General features: G+C 39.7%; 1 protein-coding gene across 5 annotated transcripts in view; it reads left to right on the top strand.

The window, feature by feature from the left end:
• Nucleotides 1-13738, top strand: part of LOC101704327 (sulfotransferase 2A1) — a 65841-nt gene that overhangs the window by 13872 nt on the left and 38231 nt on the right. Inside the window, exon 1 of one of the 5 annotated variants that reach the window (XM_013066169.3) lies at nucleotides 20-119. The exons of the other annotated variants lie outside the window; for them this stretch is intronic. The gene's annotated coding sequence lies outside the window, so the exon portion shown is untranslated. Of the gene's footprint in view, nucleotides 1-19; nucleotides 120-13738 lie in introns of those variants that run through there. 5 annotated transcript variants of the gene reach the window in all.

Genomic DNA, 13738 nt, shown 5'->3' with positions numbered 1-13738 from the left:
CAATGGAAACTGGCAGGCTCTGGTTTCCTTATGTGATATTAGTGTACAGGTGCCAGCACAGGTACTGGGAAGGCACAAGCAAGTAGAAGTCCTACAAAGGAAAAAAATACCTTTGCTGGGTAAGCAGAACTAGTTGTGGATGTTAAAGAGGTGGGTGGCTTTATTGTTTTCTCCTTCTCAAACACCCGGTATGCTTGCCAGAGAAACACCTGTTAGGGGCTGGAAGAATCCCTGGCCGGAAATTTGACTGGTGTCTCTTGCTCTGTTTTCCCATGTAGGAAATATCTTTTACTGTGTATTAGTACCCATTGTGAGGAATGGTTAAAGGTAGGCAAGAGGAGGCAGTCTGAGTGAGTGGAAGGTTAATAACAAGGGACCTTTGGGCATGGGGTCATGCATGGGAAGTGGTGGCCATTGTAGAATCCTGACTGTTTATTTAACAATGTTGTTGTTATAACTTTTGGAGAGCCAGAAAAATAGACAAAATGAGTAAGTGGGGCAGTCTGAATAACCTGGTAAATGGCGTGGTTACTTGAGGCCATAAAAGTAATGTATAGTTACAATGGTGGGGGGGGAGTAGATGTTCTAGTAATACACCAGAAGACAGATTATGCTGAATGCAAATGGGGATTTGGAAGTTCAGAGTAGTATCAATGGCTATAGGGCCATGTGTGGGCTTGAGTCTTTATATTTAGTGTTATTAGCAAAATAGGATTGGAGGAATTGGACTGCATATCTTAAGTGAGGGATTTTTGTTTTGTCATTGATGGGGAAAGTAGACACTGACATTTTGTTGAGGAATTGGGGTGGGTGCCCTTCATTTCATATTGAGGGTGATATGTAAGATTGGTAAGGGCCCAGACCTGAGGAGGAGCTGGGATGGCTGTATAGGTGGCTGTAGATATGGAAATATAGAGCTAGCAGGCTTTGGTTAAGTACAGATTGCACCAGTTCAGCAGGGAATGAGTTAATTGTAAGGTTTTTGTAAAGATAATCGGGACCAGTATGGGGTGGGGAGATCCACTGGGGTGCTATAGGGGGCCTTGGAGAGAGAAAGAAGAGGAAGGCTAACTGGATCAAAGGGCATAGTGAGGAGGAGGGGAGACATTTACCTGGAGTAAGATTAACCAGCCTGAGTGTGAGAAGTAATTCCATCTCCAAGGGAAAAGACAACTGAGTCAGAGCTTTAAACAGAGGAAGCTTAAGGTCCTTGCTATCAATTATTGAACAGGAGAGGGAGAGGGAAGGAAAAACACTCAACCTTTTCTGGGTAAAAGTCTCATAGAGTGTCCTGAAAACAATGATCCTCAAAAACAGCAACAGCAACAACAACAACCACAAAAAACAATGATCTCTTACCACTTAAGATATAGGACTCTAAAGTGTAAGTTTAGCAGTCAAACCAAGTAAGGTCAAGGCAGACTGAACAGAGAAAGTGAATAAAATGGCAAGACACACAAAAGCAAGACATTTATATATCTTCCAGAATTTGAGTCAGCTTGATGGAAGTAGGAGAGATTACTTGCTATTTCACAAGGACAGGTCAGGCAGATTGTCAGCTGTGCAGAGCTTCACTCAAGACTGATGAACCCATTGAGGAGGATCCTGGAGATGCACAGTCATGGGTGTGCTGTAAGTAGCCAAAAATGTCCTTTCCGTTTAGGGTATAGAGACTGAGGTCTTAATTTTTTTTTATTATAATCCATTTATTAGCCAGATAATCTTCATGAGGCTGCATATCAGGAAAAGACAGGAGAAGGTTAGCAGCATGCCTTACATCTTCTCAGATTTGTTGTAGGACAGGGAGATAGTCTCCAATGGGGTTAGGTGTCTGATTGAAATGTGGCCCAAGTAAAAATGTGAGTCTATATAAATGCTCAAATGAAATGTGCCCTGAAGGTTCTCTGGGCATGGCTCTGATGCAAAGGGGAGAGTAATGGGTAGCGGGAAAACCAATATTTACAGAGCTGACATGTGAGGTTGGTAATATGGGCCTTAAAGTGGCCATTAGCCCATTCAACCTTCCCAGGAGACTGAGGCTGGTATGGGGTAGGAAGGTTTCATTGTATACCAAGTAACTTGGACACCTCTTGGGTGATCTGGCTAATGAAAGCTGGGCCATTGTCTGATTGAATGTAGCTATGAAGGCCAAACTGGGTGATGATATCAGTTAGGAGGGAGTTAACAACTGCAGAAGCCTTTTCTCAGCCTGGAAGAAAAGCTTCTATCCACCCCGTGAAGGTCCCACACCGGGAGGGGAGGTATTTTAAGTTTCTAACTCATGGCATGTGAGTAAAATCAACCTTTAGTTCTGAGTTGGGGAAAAACCTCACACTTTATGTGTAGGGGAACAAGCGGGCCTCAGGGAGACCTTAGGTGAGGTTACCTGGCAAACAAACATTGAGCAGTAATAGTTCTAAAGAGGATCTTCCAGGAGGGAAACAGATCAGAGGCTCAAGCAGATGAGTTAGGGATTTGCAACCTGCATCATAATTGTCATAAAAGGAGGAAAGAATGGCGTGAGGCCTGGGACACAGGGAGGATGAATTTCTTGATTTAGGATCCATCCACCTTTTGTGGGAAGGTCCTGATATTGTTGGTGCTCAGAAGGAGAATAAGCCAGAGTGAAGCTAGAAAGGGAAACATGTTGACCGTTGGAGGCCTGGAGGGAGCAATTAGCATGTTCCTTGGCAGTTTTATTTGCAAAGGCATTCCTGGCAATTGTGGGGTCTGAAAGTATCTGGTGTACCCTGAAGTGAAGCACAGCAGCCCATGTAGGTAGGAGAGTGGTCTGAAGAAGGGCTTTAATGAGTCAGGCATTAATTATTGAAGAACCTCTTGAGGTGAGGAACCCCCTGAGGAACCCATAACCATGGCAGCGTGATTATGTAATAGATGAAATTAATAATTTGTGTCTGTATAGATGTTAACTTGTAAGCCCTTAGCTAGTATAAAAGCATGGGCCAGAGCAGATAGTTCAGCCTGCTGGGAGGTAGTGGAGGGTGGAAGAGCTGTAGCTTCTATAATAGAGTCTTGGGAGACAATAACATATCGTGCCCTGACAGAGGAGGCTTGTAAGAACTCCTGTCGATAATCAGGTGTGATTGGGATTGAAAAGGGGAAGGGTGAAAATGTGAGGAAAGTGGGAGGTTGTGAGGGGCATCAGAGACATGCAATAGTGTGATTCGGACTTTTTGGAAAGGGGTAATGGGTTGATAAAGTGAGCAGCTGGATTACAGTTGAGGCCCAGGGGAATTGTAACTGTAGGAGTCTCCATGAACAGTGCCTAGAGTTGAATTAGGTGAGGAGCAGAGCCAACAGGTGAGAGGTGGTATGCAAATACATTCCCTGAAAGTTGTGAGAAGAGTAGAGGGTGAGGAGATCTAGGGCTATATAACACCTGAGGGTGGCAGCTAACAGGGACATGAATTGAGCAGGATTTTCATGCTTTGTCTGAGTAGTTTCTTTAAGTTTGTCCTAAGTAACTGCCCTGTGTGCTTCCTTTTGTACCCTCTGAACTAAACAAGTAATCATATGATTTTTGACTTTTATGACCTGGGGACTGTTCTTCCTCATAGAGCCTGTAGAAATCCCAATTTGAGTTGGCTCGTAGAGCAGCCACATTACCCTCCTGACGATTAGGCTCCAGGCCACTGTGGTCATCTGCTTGAGCCTGCGCCAGGGAACAAACAGTCTCACTCTTCAGGGGAAAGGGATGTGGAATGGATAATGTTCATATCCTCCCAGGTTAAGTCATAAGATTGAGTGAGATATTGAGACTTGAATGTAACTTGTAGAGTCTGTGAAAAATGAGTCTAAATGATTATTGATCTGAGAGAGATTGGACAGGGAGAAGGGAACATGGACCCGAAAAGTCTCTTCTGCTCCTGCCATCTGTTGAAATGGGAATTGGAGACCAAGGGGTAGGGAATGGGCTCTAAATTGTAGTCTGGACCAGGTATGGTGTAGGCTCGGATTGGGCATAGCATACAGAGGAGGGTCAGGTGCAGAGGGCAATGATGGGGAAATGGGGGCTTTGGCAGGGAGTGTAGCAGTGACAGGAATCTTGGAAAGGGAGAGAAAGGCAGCAGAGATGATGGGAGGCTCTGGGCAAGAAGGAGCAATGGTCTCTGTAGTTACAGCAGGAGGCTCAGAGAGGGAGGGAGAGGTAGATGGTGTGAGTCTCTGGGGCACGGGGAGCAGCAGTCCCTGCTGCCACAGCAGGAGGCTCTGGAGAGGGTGGGAAAGCAGTGACTGCAGTTGTAGGAGGAGGTGCTGAGAACCACTGGGGAACAGGGAGGTCATTGGATGTTTTTAGGGAGGAGTCCTTTTTAGGTAGAGGTGGTTTAGATGGAAAAGAGAGAAGGATCTGATAAGGTTCACAGGAAGAGCACAAAGTGGGAATGTTGTGAAGTGTAAACAATGCCTGAACATGGGGAACTTCAAACCGTAGGGAGCTTCAAACCATTTGTTTTGTCTCTGGAAATAGCTGTCTAAGTCTCACAGGATGGAGAAACAAAAGTGCCATTTTTTGTCCACTGAGCACTATTTTCTAGTTTATATTGTGACCATACAGTTTTACCGAAGAATGTCAGAGGTTTAGGCCTCAGATCAGGTGTAGTTAGAGAGTTTTCCAATTGTTTACTAAGCATTGTAAAGGGGAAGAAAGAGCAATAGAAGAACAATTCTCCATTAGGACAGAAGACAGGTTTTGTCACATCTGATGTGATGGGACAGCAACAGGGTTAACAGGAGGAGATCTCCTCCAGTGACTGATGCTGTGTAGAAGCCACTGTCACTATGATTGGCTCACTAGCAAAGGGAAAAGGCAGTTCCTTTCCTGGGGTCTCTGGGACCAGCGCTAGGTTTAAAATGGCACAGAAATGCAGACAAACCTGTCTCTGTCCTGGAGGGTGAGGATAGACAAAGTGAATACGGAAGGAAAAGGGAGGCTGGAACTACAGAGCAGTGGCAGTTTTTCTGAGAGCTGCAGCACAGCTGCTGGCAGCATGTGTGGGGTGTCTCTTAAAATTACAGCACGGAGAAGAAAGAGGAGAGGGAGGGAGAGAGGGAAGGGGGAGGGAGAGAGAGAGAGAGAGAGAGAGATCTTAAAGTCACAGAGATTGCAAAAGGCATGGAGAGTGGGAACACAGGCCTGAGGTGGCTCGGGGGTAGAAAAAAAGGCCTTATCTGGTCCAATGCCTATGGAATGGAGCCGAGTAGCTTGCCTGGAGTGCTGAAGCAAAATCAGAAAACCAATGTTGATGAGTGGGTTAAGTGGTGCCTTAGATAGGATGTAGAACTCTCCAAAGAGAGCACCCTGTCATCTGAGTCATGGCTCCAAAATGTTATAGATGGTGCACCTAAAAACCACTTGTTTAGGCTTTTTTAAAAAAGTTTATTCCAGTGAACAGACTAAAATCAGAGAGATTCTAGCAATTAGCAGGGGAGGAAAACTGTACATATATGGATTTTGGGGAAAAAGCTATAATAATAAGGAATATTTATGACTTGAATGCCCAAGGACAGTCTGCTCAGTTGTGTACCCTTGTTTCGAGTCCATTTGTCATAGTTACTGAGAAGCTACTGCTCTTTGCTAAAAGCAGGCTGCTTTGTCATGTTTGTTTAGGCCAGGCCTGACAAAAGTGAAGACAAGAAATGGAGGGAGGTGGGAGTGAGGGGAGAAGCAAAATAAACATAAAAAAGAATAAAGGTGTGTTTGTACATGTAACATTTCCCCACAATGAATGTAATCATCATGTACTGAAAACATGTACTGATAAAAATACTTAAAAATTGTGGCATATTATATATACCATGGGTCATCTTTTCCCTATCCAAATGGCTTTGTTAAACCTTTAGGCTTTCTACAGTTCATTCAATGGTAGTCGTTTCTGGAATCCTGTTCAGCTTCCCTTCAGATATGAGGGAACTTTTCTGGTTTTCACATTCTGCTATCGGTTGTTGTTACTCAGCAACTGACTATTTTATGACTTTACAATGGGGTTGCAGTGGTGCTAAGCAGTAGCCAGTCCATCTCATTGGATTTGTGTTTCCTTGAGATATCTCCAGTCCCTGAAGAAATAAACGAACTAGACCCTAGCACTCCTCAAGGAAGCTATTCCAATGCAATTCGAGTGACAGCATTATCAATGGAGCCCCACCTGGCACCAGCTGCCTCTTCACCATTTGCTGGCAGTAAAAGGTCCTTGTTGCCATGACAGGTTCAGAGCAATTATTTTCCAGTACAGTCAGGGACTGGATTCTCAGAAATAGATATTTACATCATTTCTTTCTTTCCTCTCTTCTTCTTTTCTATTTTGACACCTTTGGTCCAAAAAGTTTGAACCAGTTAATCAAAATAATTAGCTCTACAATCCTAAAATCAATTGATTGGAAAATCAATGAAAAATTCAGGGTAATGCCATAATACACCAAGATTATAAAACTAGGCCTGAGTCACCTAGTGTCACCAGTTAAATTGGGTCTTTGCTTTTAGTAAGAATAGAAATTAAAACTAAAGCATAAATTTACAGAAAAAAGTTTTAATAGAAAACTTAGAAGACAGAAAAGGACTTCAGCTTAGGTACCTGAAGGGGGCACACACTGACTCAGGAGTTCAGGCTGACTCCCTCACAAAGGCAGGAGGCCAGCTTTGAAGAATTAGTTTCTGGGCTAGTGTCTGCTTGATCATTGTCTCAGTTTGGTGTCATAGTTCTGGAATTATTATGGCTGAGAGATGCTTTTGTCCCTGAAAATGATTGTTCCTGGCTGTGGTAGTCTCAGTTATGTGAAGCTCCAATTTTTCTGGAATCCAAGTGATCACAGGTTTATGATAATGGTTAAAAACTTTCAGGAACAGTTACATGTTCCCAGAAATGCCCCATCCTGGTGTCCTCAATCTGGAATGTGGTGAGCATATGTAAATTCAGGGCTAATGAACCCCTTTTTAAACACATCTATATGCAGAGCTCAGAAGATATTTAAGCCCAGATTTACAGTAATAAACAGATCACATCTAGTTCCTTTCCTTGTACCCTCTATTCTAAGTAAGTACTACTTGGATTCTGACAGCATAGATTAGTCTCTTCTTGTATTTCATGCTGAATATAGATATTCCTTATTCAATGTCCTCCCTGTTTAATGACTGCAGCACACTTTTTGGATTTATGACACACCACTCAGAATTATGACCTATCCATTTTTAAAATGTTATTGGTGCATTTTAGATATAATTAATGATAATATTTATCACAGGGAATTCATACCTTTACATGCTCTATAAACAAGATGTGCAACACTGTACACAAAGATGATAGTAAAAAGGAGAAGCAAGGTATATCATCCTTTTTGAACAGTTTTACACATCTTATTTATAAAGTCACAATGCCTTTCTTTGTACAGCACAGTTTATTCAGTACTACAATTTTTGCTGATTGTATTTACAATATAGTATGTACTGTAGTTTTATGTTCTGTTACACATTACAGTACCACATATAAGAGTTATGCAAGTAAAAGCAGTCATCACGTTGGAGTTTCCTTTGACAATTTCTTTGTTCTGAACATTGTAATGTATATACAATATACAGTTTCTGATTTAGTGACCAATTCATCTGTAACAGGACCTAAACTTAGTCATTAAACAAGAAATGTCTGTATATACTTGTGTTAAGCTTTTATACTCAACAATGTATTTTGAGATTAATCAATATTGTCTTGTGTGTCAATAGACCCTGCCTTTTCATGGATGTATAATCTTCAACAGATAAATGCATTAAAATCATTCATTCATGACACTTTCCATGGACCTTAGATTGGTCTTTATCTAGGACTCTTTGAGTAGAATTGCTATGGACATACTATTGAATGTCTTTGGTGAATGTGATCATTAAATTAAGCATTACTGAGACAGAGAGTACATGAATATTCTACTTCAAAAGTTATTGAAAAATCCAGAGACCATTGACCTGGAACATGAGCCAGAATTCATATTCACATGTTCAAGTAGATGTGAAGACAGATTCTGGACTTTTTTTCTGTAGTCTGTTAATATGTCACTGCTCATTTTGTAACTATGTGGAAATAAACTGTAAACAAGATATATGGCTTTGTTGCATATTCCAGCATTTGTAAACAGAGGCACTTCCAACATGATAAAAAAAATTATCCTTAACAATTGCAGAATATGTTTGGGACACTTTATGTGGATTTGGAAATAAAATATGATAAAGAAATCAAGGATATGAACTTTTGGAATTATTGATGTCCCTGTGGACTAGATTGTGGATACACAGGTTGGTGGTGATCAATATTTCTATGTGTTTTAGAGTGTGCCTTCAAGAGTTTGTCATTTGGAAAAGCTCCCCTCAGTGTGGCGGGGCTCACCAAGTTACATGAGGGCCCAAATAGAAGAAAATGTGAGAGGACCATTGAATTCTTGTCTCTCTTATGGAAAAGAGACATCTGTCTCCTGTCCTTGCATGTCAGAACTCCTGGTTCTCTGCCATTTTATTCAAGAAAGGAAAAATGTGAACAAAATGTGAAATCTTAAAAGAATAAAACTTTAACTTAGAATTATGGATTAAACTGATGGACTAATTAAACATTAAATGAGCTCACAATTTTTGTACAGCATTTAAAGTGGGCAAAAAAGTAAGAAATATGTCTCAGAATAACATAAAACAAGAAAAATAAGAGAAGGAGGAATAAGAAAAATGAAAAAACACAGATGTCAAAACTATACAACCAAAAGTATTAGTGATAAGGGGGTTGAACTAGGCTGAGTGGCTAAATGAACACAATGTTTAATACTAGCACAAAAGAACAAGGTTTGTCTGGATCTTGCCTGCAAGAGACATGGAAAGGGTGCAGATATCAGTGAAGGCCACATTCTGTGGTTGTGTCAGTAAGCAAATTATGATGGGTAAATCCTTTTAAAAGAGCAGAGGTCCTTATGCCTGAAACATCCTCATGGTGGCTGTAGCATGCTTCAGGGAGTGATCACTGTGAATTTGATAAGATAAAAAATATCCTTTAGGATCTCAAAATTTTGTGTAATATTGAACATTGGTAGTTGTTTCATGAAAGTCCTTAAGGCTAGAGACATGAGTACTAGAGCTTGGCACCTTGTTTTACTCTTCAAGAGCCTGAATATTATTTCCAAAACTGAGATGAAAGGGCCTCTGCCAGTGAAATTAAATGGAGCATAACTGGGTGCTTGAGGCAAAAATTGACCATTTACTTAGGACCCATGGTCCTTTTTCTTACCCAATGGTTAAATTTTGCCTTCACCTCTGCCTTGCCAGTTGGACTATGTACAAATCCTGAAAATTCCAAGGCAATGTTGAGAGTGTGAAAAATTATATAAAAGACTGCAGTTTTCACATATAAGATTTACAAGAAAATATAGCGCAGGAGAGACATTCTGAGTTTTTGTTGAGAACTCACTTTGTTACTGTTGTTTTTTAAAATCAGTCCTCTCTTTGTGACATGTTAAGCAACCTAGAACCAAGGGATCCCCTAGGGGCATGTGAGATTCAGTAACACTGGAAAATGTTGACTTTGTACAAAACAATTGGTGACAGCAAATAGGAAAGAGACTTAGTTGAAGCTCTAGAGGAAGCTGTGTAACTTGGAATAAAAAATGACCATATACAACAGGTAGCCATAAAATGGTCAAGAATATAGTGGCTTAAAACAAAAGAAATCTGTTCTCTTATAGGTCTGTATAAGAGAAGAAAATGAAGGTGTCATAAGGACCATATTTCCTCTGGAGTATATAGTTTAGGATCCATCTTTGTCACTGATAGACCCTGGTGCTTGCTGGAGTTCCTTGATTTGTGAAACTGTCCCTCTAAGCTCTGCCTCCAATTTTACATGGACTTCCTTCTCTGTCTTAATTTTTGTTTCTTTTATGAACACTTGTCATTAGATTTAGAGGCCAAGATGGAATATGTGATAATCTCATAAAGGATTTTTCAGTTGTTTACCTCTGCAAAGTCTTTTTCCAAGTAAAGTCAGAATTGTAGGTTCCAGGCCAGAATATGGATATAACTTTTTCAGACCACAATACAATCCACTACAAGCATGTACTCTCAGACAATACTCAAATTCCAATCTGAAGTCTGATGTACAGTATCCACGTGACTTAGTATGACACGTCATCACCCTGAAGCCCAATTTTTCTAACTATAAAATGAAAGATATACTGCATTGAATATGATAGCATTTATAAAACATGGGTATTAGCCTCTTTTTACTCACTCAGGCACAAATATCATTGCTCAGATGTGGTCCTGAGTTAGCATAGAACAAATGAAATATAGATAAAAAGGAAACAAGGAAATCATAACTAAAAATTGTACTTTAAAAAAGACTTCATTTTAATCCTCATTTACACTTTCAAGGGAAGAGGAAGGGGAAGTGGGAGAGGTAAGGGAAAGGAAAGAAGGAAAAGAAAAAAGTATGAGAAAAGGAAAATGGAAGTCTTTGTAAATAGGGAAAGTCTTCGTAAATAGGGAGATGTGGAGGGGTTGAAGGGGGGGCATGGAATAAGGAAAAAAATGAGAGCCAAGATATATCATGTAAAGGTACAAATTCCCAATGATGAATGTCATCATATTGTATACCCAAAATGTACCAATCAACTTAATAAATTAAAAAAAGATGCCAGAGCCCTGCCTAAATAGCATCAGTAAGGGTGTGCTGCCCCCAGCCACAGGTCCACCAGGACAGCAGCACAGTGTGGGGATCCAGAAAGCCATCATTCTGAGCCCAGGAATTGGTGCAGTGGTGAGAAGAAGAGAGAAGGCCTCTTGGAAACTTATTGAGAATTGAAGACCACTGGGAGAGCAGAGTCATCTCAATAAAGGCACAGCAAACTGTAGGAGGTGGCCATGTTTGATGCTACTGTTGATGCTGATTGTATTATGACATGATTGTCCTAGTCAGTTGCCCTTCATTGTATACCAAGACTGAGATTAACTAAGGGCCATTACAAACTCAAAACCAAGAGATCAACTAAACCTGGAAGATAATCTAAGAGGTAATCATTCCATAAGTGTTCTAAATACTAGCAATAAAGATACTCACAACAAGCATTTGAAAGCAGAAACCCAGGAATTAAAGCAAAAGTATCATCATCAACAACCATAACAGACCTCTTCCCCCAGCATACAGGAGGTGAGTCTTGTGGGCGCCAGCAGCCCAACCCCCGCCCCGCCCTGTCAAAATGAGAAGACATGTAAACAAGTCCCAAAATCAGACTTCCAGATCACCAAAAGCAACCCCAAAGGGAAATGAGATGGAACACTCTGATACTCAACCACCTGGACTCCCTGAACTGGCAATAAAAAAGGATCTAGAAAAAATGAAATCAGAAATAATTTCTCAGATAACAGCAGAGATTGTGCTCCTAGTGCAAGACATGATTAATAAATCTAGAGAGACGCTCAGGAACATGATGGAATCCCAACATAGGAAACAAATGAAATCCATAAAACAGATACAAACAGATTTCCAGGAGATTAAAAACTCCATTGAAAGTTTACAAAGCAGAAATAGCCAATGGGAAGATAGAATTTCAGATATAGAAGGTAGGATTGGAATTAGTGACCAGGAAAACAAAAATTTCTTTAAAATTTTAGGGGACCACCAGAAATCAATCCAGCAGCTGCTAGACAATGCAAAGAAGAATAACATCAGACTAATTGGAGACAATGAAGAAACAGAAGAGAGTGCAGATGACATAAAAAACTATTCACAGAAGTGATGGCAGAAAACTTCCCAAATACGGGAAAAGAACTTGACATACAGATAAGTGAGGTATATAGGACTCCAACTAGCCATGATTAAAAATAACTACACATAGGCATATAATAGGATTCCAGAAACCCAACAGAAGAACAAAATTCTACAAGCAGTGTGAGAAAAGAAACAAATCACCTACAAAGAAAAGCCCATCAGAATCACAGCAGACTTCTCAAACCCAGAAGGCAAGAAGAGCTTGGAGTGACGTATTTCAAGCCCTAAAGGAAAACAGCCTCTAACCCAGATTGACATACCCTGCAAAATATCTTTCAAAATTGATGGAGAAATAAGGTACTTTCATGACAAAGAGCACCTTAGGAACTTCATGAATACCAAACCAGCACTCCAAAAAATTTTAAAATAAATCCTAGGAAAAGACAACAAGGATCACAACCCCAGGAAGCCCAGAAGAATGAATCCATCAGGCACGACAAGAAATTAAATGCAAAGTGAGACAATCCAACAAAAAGAAAAAGTCATGACAATGGTAAGTCAATATGTATCTGTACTGGCTATTTATCACCTTATGTTTACTTTTTAATTAGGCTGTCTATTAATGAGCTGTAAGAGTTCTGTATATATTCTGGTCTTGGTTATATGTATTATAAATATGGTCTGCTTAAGGACTGCTTTTCATTTTCCTAACAATGTTATTTAAAGTTCTAAAGTTTGATGGAATCTCATTTATAAGTTTCTTGCTTTTATACATCATGTTTTGTGTATCCTAGGAAATTCTTGCTTACCCTAAATTCATGAACATTTTCCCTTATAATTTCTTCTTAAAGTTTTATACTTTTAGTCCTTCATATTTAGCTTCATAGATCCTTTCAAGTTATTTTTATGTATGGAAATAAAGGGTTGAGGTTAATTTTTTTACTTACAGATACCAAGTGTTCTAGTACCATTTGCTGAAAACACTATCTTTTCCTCTGTTCTTGAACTGAGTTTCTGTTCTATAAAATGTTAATGTTAAATAATCTTTCAAAACACAGTGGTCCATGTATGTGTGGTTCTATTTCTAGAGTCTCTGTTTTATTCCATTGATCTATATGTCTTTCCTTATGCCAACACTGCCTTGATTACAGCAGCTTTACAGGAAGTCTTAAAATTAGGTAATAAATGTCTTCCAACATTTTTTTTCTATTTACTTTTCTAGGTCCTTTGTACTCCTATATAACTTTTAAATTTCCAATTCTTCATTTTTAGCAAGTGTACATAAACCTGAATTTTTATATATACCTTGTGTTTTATAATCCTATTAAAATACAAATTCTAGGGGTTCCTAGAGTTTTCTTAGTATTTTCTCTGTAGATGATCATTTCATCTGCATATAAAGATTTTGCTTCTACCTTGCCAATCGTATGCTAATTATTTCTTTTTATTGCCAGACTATTGTGGTTTGGGCCTATGTTCCAAAGTTTAATGGATGGATGAAGAGTAGGCCTATCTTCCCTTGTTCTCCACCTTAGGGGAAAGCATTGTATCTTTTCCATTCATATAAGGTGTTTTTGCTGGAAGCATGGAGTACATGACTTATCTGTTAAGAAGGTTCTGTGCTACTTCTAGTCTCCTGATAGTTTTTACCATGAACAGCTGTAGAATTTAGTCCAATACTTTTTCTCCAACTACTGACAAGATCATATGGCTTTTTCCTTTCCTCTGTTAAAATGTTGACTTATGGGGGTGGATCTTTCAATGCTGAACCAACACTGTCATCCCTATGATAAAACCACTTTCTACACACTGCCAGGTCTGACTTCTAATAGTTTGTTTTGTTAAACAAATTTTTATCTATGTTCATACTTTTTTCTTCTATTATCTTTATCCAGTTTTAGTATTAGCACAATGTTGATTTCCTAAAATGAGGGGAGAAGTGTTCCTTCTTTCTTCTGCCTTAAATGTTTGATATAATTCATCAGTTAAAATGT

The sequence above is a fragment of the Heterocephalus glaber genome, unplaced genomic scaffold (genome assembly GCF_053883595.1).
Source record: "Heterocephalus glaber isolate CG9 unplaced genomic scaffold, H.glaber_assembly_v1.0 deba00001744, whole genome shotgun sequence".
Lineage (NCBI taxonomy): Eukaryota > Metazoa > Chordata > Mammalia > Rodentia > Bathyergidae > Heterocephalus > Heterocephalus glaber.
This window is presented reverse-complemented; position numbering and strand designations above follow the sequence as displayed.